Source organism: Apaloderma vittatum, unplaced genomic scaffold (assembly GCF_000703405.1).
Source record: "Apaloderma vittatum isolate BGI_N311 unplaced genomic scaffold, ASM70340v1 scaffold40826, whole genome shotgun sequence".
Taxonomy (NCBI): domain Eukaryota; kingdom Metazoa; phylum Chordata; class Aves; order Trogoniformes; family Trogonidae; genus Apaloderma; species Apaloderma vittatum.
The window spans coordinates 27,855-33,869 of NW_009722975.1; positions in this window are offsets into that span (position 1 = coordinate 27,855).

Sequence of the window (6,015 nt, forward strand, 5' to 3'; positions counted from 1 at the left end):
TATTTTTTTAAAGACCTTTGTAGTGTGTAAGTTTTAGTGTCATCTTGTATTCTCAGCTACATAATAAAGTGAGCTCCTAGATTCTTGTCTGCATCGTTATAGGGGTAGCGTACTATTTATTGCACACACAAATCATGGGAAATCAGGATCCTGATTATTTATTTTTTTTAATTATCTGTATACAGGCAAAAAGTGCTCTTTGGCTTCTAACTTGCAAGTGCCTTGGGTTTGTATCAAGTCTAAAACCAGGCTCAGGGAGGTTTAGTAACACTCCTTATGCTCTAGGAAGTCCTCGTGTTTGTCCTTCTAAGCTAACTTTACCTTTTTAGACTTAGGACACAATTGTTCGCCCAACTATGATCTGTTTTACAGCAATAGCTACTTGCATTCTGAAAGAAACATTCAAGAAAGATTAAATGCATAAGACAAATCTTATTCCTAGTTTAAAAGCCAAGTTGTGCAAACTCCTGGCCACTTCACCATAAAATACCACGTTGATTTGAAAATTTTATCAAAAACAGATAATAATACTAAGAATACAGAATCATTCAGTAGTTGTTAAAGGACCTGAAAACTATTCTGCATTGCTGTAGAATAGGATACTCATCTGAGATCATATCTGCTGTCTTTGAAGTTGACTTTTCTTTTCATGAAAAGCCAAAACATAACCATTCCTCTATTGAACAACATTTTAGTTGACTAAAACCTATTAACTCTTTAACTCACTGTAACTGGAGGGTCAGCTGAAATTTTTAGAAGGCTCAATGTAAATGAAATAAAAATCCCTAGAAGACGTTAAATGGAGGGAGGAGGCTCCTGGAGTCTCCAGCCTTGGAGATAGTCAAACTCCTGGGAAACCTGTTCTACCTCACACTGCTGGGGCAAGGATTTGGGCTACGTGATCTCCAGAGGCCTTTTCCAGCCTCAGCTATCCTGTGATTCCATAAATTTGTTCCCTTAGTCTTATCAATGATTAAAAAGCCAATTTAATTAGACTGGAAATAGGCTGCATAACTATCCTAGCAGATTCTTTCTTTCAATGCTATTCTCAAAAAACCACACCCCACAGTGTTTCAAAGCGCTGCAAAGCATTCCTCCAATGCAACCCACTTATTGTAAAGTTCCCTGAAAAGCCCAGATAAATCCCACTAAACAACATTACTACGGGCACATCTTTTTAGCTTCCTATGCTGGCAAATTTTAGATTTTTGTACTTCATCACTGACTGCAGCCTCATGATAGCTGCAGTACAGATGTTGTGCAGGTGCTTTTAATTACTTTTGTGATCTAAAGAAGAGATATTTGAAAACCCAACTTCAAGCGTGGGACTAGAGAAGAGAATCTTCTTAGGTGAAGTGAAATCTAGTCAAAGGTTTTTCACAATGTTCTGAAGCTGGTACACAAACAGAAAGAGAGCTGAAGTCTTCCTCAAACTTCATATCTTCAGCAGGCTGGGAATTTTTTTTCTGCATGTGTTGAGCACTGTGTTATCTTTCCGAGCAGTATGTTGTGGGACGCCTCACAAAGAAAAATCTCCGCATCATACAACAAAATAGCTTTTTTTTTTCAGAGCCAGGAGAGTTTTTTGAATTGAATATTCTTATAGTCCTTCTAGAGACACGTTAAAGAGCAACCTGATCTCTTTCCTGCATGGATGACAAACTACATATCTGCCACGGCATCCTTTTAGTAGAAAGTGTTCTGGATTTAGGGGCTTCAACAATATGCTGACCCTGCTTATGGTTTGCTGTACTTCAACTTGTATAACCCAAATTTCTCAAATCCCTTTACAAAGAGTACTATTATTGAGTCTCCTGTGGATGGTGTATGAGCCTGGGCTTTAAAGTTTTTTTCTTTGGGACTTGGCTTCTTCAGCTTCAACCATTTACTGTACTGGTAGGAACACAATTGAAATGTATGATTTTTATTTTTTTCTACTTCACCAGATCAGCTATTACATGCACGAGATTTTATTTGTGTTCACAGCATAACGTTAGTAAGATCATATTCATTACGTAACTTAAGCAAGGACTTTTTTGGGGGGCAAACCAGTTATCTCAGACTTTCAGACTCTTTAGATAAGCAGCCTTTAGCCCTGCCCTTCCTGTGATGAACAGATGTGCTTCTGTCTTCGTCACAGTAAGCTAGAAGACCTGTTGCAGAGGATCCTGGAACTCGGATTCTCAGGAAAACAAAGTTTTTGGTAAGTGCGTGCATTTGTCTAAAAATATAGAATCTTCTAAATACTTGTTAGCAGCCTTAAATAGAATCACTTGATGAGACATTGAGAGAGCACTGTCAAACGAGGCAACTAGACTTGGAGGGAATGTCTACATCAGAGAGCTTTTTTAGGAGAGACTGGAGGTTAAGCATGTTCCCCCACTTCTCATCCATGCTGCGTCCTTACAGGCAGTCAGCAGATTTCCTCAGAAGTGTTGCAGACGCTCTGTCTGCGCGTAGGGCAGCTCACTGTGTCCTCTGAGCCCACAGCAAAAGTGCCCTAATGCACCTTGTCAGCTTGTGTCTGCAGCGCGCTCCCCAGAGACTAACCTCTGGTTATAACTGGAGACTTATTATACACCGTAACAACCCATCAGAAATCAAATTTAATCTAATCTCTACATACAGAACTTCAGCTATTATAGTATAATAACTTTCTGGTTATAACCGGAAAAAAACAGAAATAACTACTGTAGTGTACTACATAGTATGGTTTTATATTTATACTATATACTATACTAAAACTACACTTTTATAGTAGAGTATAAGTAGTCATTTATGTTATTATACTACAAGTTATTTTACTTATTATTTTATTTACTATATTTAAGTTGTTATAATAGCTACAATTACATATATCTAGATTAGATTATAGAGTTCTGATGGGTTATTCTATAGGCTTTATCTCACGTGGGGAAAGTCGCTTGTGTGCACAGCACAAACATTCTAGAGCATTGCCCAAGATAAAAAGTAACATCTTGGCCTGTGAGAGTCAGCTGCTGATTTGAGAGGAGATGTGTTTCTGTTTGACTTGCAGGATCTGTGTTAGGGTCACTGCAAGGGAAGGTGAGAAACTATTGGCTAGAAAAGTGGATCAGAGCTGGTCCTGGTGGACTCATAATGGACTGTTCTGTGCCTCAGCCCTTCATGTGAAGCTCTAACTATGTTTTAAAAAGAAAGAAAAATAAAGCAAAAAAAAATGTTCATTATTAGGCAGCTAAAGGATCAACAAAAATTACAGTTAACAGGCTTGTGTCCATTTACTGGGATCAATCCCCCAGGGAAGCTCATGAGCAGCAGTAACTGAGATGAAGCAGCAGATGAGGGCTGCGAGGAGAACGGCTGCTCTGTCGGCCTGCCTTGTGCGTAATCGGCTTGTCTTGTTAAGGTCTGAAATCCCCTGTAAGTCAGGATGGTGGCAGGATCCAGTAGCAAAATTGAATTGAAGTGCTTTGCAGCCCCCTTTTAACTGATAACTTAATTGTTCTGCGTGAAGGGCCTATTGCCTCTGGCTGACAGCAATGACAGTGTAGAGAAAGGGCCCCAATGAGTTTAACCACAAAGTTATGATGCAGATGGCGAGAAACATTTTCTTTAATGAGTAAGAAATGTGGATATTTTAGGCAATTTTCATAGTAATTCATATATATGATCGTCTCCCCAGCTCGGCCATAAAGGTCACCACGCTTCCTCACACTAAGGAACAAATCCTCAGCATCCCTCTCCCCCAGCACACCCCTGCCACACATCATCCCAGCACCTCGGCCCCAGCATCCCTCCCCAGGCTGCTTTCTGTGACTCCCTTCAGTGCTTCCCCAACCCCAGCACCTTCAAACTTTGAAGGAGAGATCTAGTTCCCTCACTGCCCCCTGCTCAGCAATCCCCCAGCCCACACGGTGCTTCCAGGCACCCTGCACCGGCGCTGTACACACCCGTGGAGTGCTGGCCCTCCATAACCCTCCGTGAAGCGCTTCACCCTTTCCAACCTGTGCAGCAGCGTGCCATGCCCAGTACCCAGCACCACCAGTCAGAAACGCCTTGCCCCACTGGTTCTGTCACATCCATGCACCTTCATTCGCTGTGGGGACCTGTGCCTTTGGATAGCAAGGACCAGAATGTGGAGCAGAACGAGTTGGCTGGGCAGGAGTGCAGGAGTGCACTGGGAACTGGGAAGGGAAGGCAGCTGTGTTTTGGGAATCACAGTGGGAAAGGAAGGAAAGAACAGGTAAGACCAGGGAAATGGCTGACCTTGTACTGGTTTTGGCCTTGTATTGCAGTTCCCCTATACCTGGTGGCAGTTAAGAAAGCTTTTTTTCCCCTAAATTCCTAACTGCCCTCCACAGTGTTAAAACTGAAACGCTCTTAGTATGATGCATTTTTATTCGTATTGACCACTTTTCTATAGACTTCAGCTTAGCCAACAAAATTGAGCCCACTTTACGTTCAGAGCTTATTGTTGGATGCTGAAAAACTTTGAATTTTTGTTTGCCTCAGAGCAGTTTCATCTGAAATGCAGGAAAATTAAGTCCCTATATGTAAAGTTTCTTTTAACAAAACCGGGACACCCAATCAAGTTAAGTCGTAGAAGCCAAAGGCTCTATTGCCCCTCATAGCCGAGGAGCGGAGGGAAGGTTGAGCCTATGCCAGCCTCCTCCAGCCTCTTGGCCCAGTCCTGATGGAAAAACAACTGCTTGTGACAAGTCAGAGCAGCCTGGGAGCTGGAGCAATGCCCGGGGAGCACAACATGCCTCGTCCTGCCAGAGCAGAGCGCAGCCCGTCCCATGCCTGTCCCGCTGCTTGACTCCAGGGAAATGGGAGAAATATCCTCGAGAGGGCCTCGCCTCATAGCGTCAACGAATTTCAGGGAGATTTAAAATAAGAAGTGATTTGCCCCATCTTAAGCCCTTAAACATTATCTACTCTGAAGACGAAAAAACAGGTGTGGAGTAAGACCAGAAGGAGAAGGGATGATCAGAAGGGAGAGGTGATTTACCCTTCCGCCAAGTACTGAGCCGTACGCCGGGAGGAGGCAACTGGTGAGGGGCTGCACGTGTTACCGAGTTACGCGCCAGCTTCCAGATGTCACTGGGATCAGCTCAACTCTGGCTGCAGCATCTTAAAACTTCCACATAGCTAGAGCACAGCTCTTTTAAAACTAACAGTAATTGCCTGAAATCAGTGCTGCATCAGCAGCTAAGGTCTTCTGTCAATGTCTTTATTTTGCATCTTTTCCTGTTTCTTAAGGATTAGCTGCTTTTACCCCTTTTGTATCCAAACAAATATACAGAGACTATTATCTACCTGATAATTACATATTTATTACCCAGTCTCTCCCAGCAACTGACTCATTTCTCTTGCACGCACCAGTAAATAACAATTTTTGGCCTGATTACCATTTCTCAAGCGACAGATTCCCCGTTCTCCTGGTTACTGCTGTTTGAGCCGTGCCTGACTGCAGCGCACAAAACTGCAAGAAAACCGTAGGCTTGGGGAGGCTTAAAGGTTTAACAAATTGTGACTCAGACACAGATTTCAAATTGAATGTATTTGCATACGTTCCCCAAATATTTGAACAAAGGGACTTGTTTCACGCCATCAGTCTCTGCTGAAGGCAGGCCCGTGACATTTCTTTTCCGTGCGGGTGCCCAGCGGTGGCCGCAGCCTGGTGTTGACACCGGCGTGCCTTGCTTGGGCGTAGCGCGGGAGCCGAAGAGCTTAAAACCAGCCAAGTGGCTGAGTGTGCCGTGCGAGCGCCAGGAGCCTTAGGGGAGAACGGCAAGCAAAAGGGGAAGAAAATCCAAAAAAGGCTGAGTGGGAAGGAAACAGTGAGGGGAGAGGCAGAAATACTGAGAAAGTCAATGATGATCCAAGCAACAGAGGCTGAAGTGAAAATTGGAGGTAACTCTCCTTGTCTCTTTGGCATTCGGCACTCCAGAGGCCTCATTTTGCAAGAGGGGGAAGCCGAAGAGGGGAAAGCCGAGGCAGGGGGCAGCTTGGCTGCGGCCTGGAGGGAAG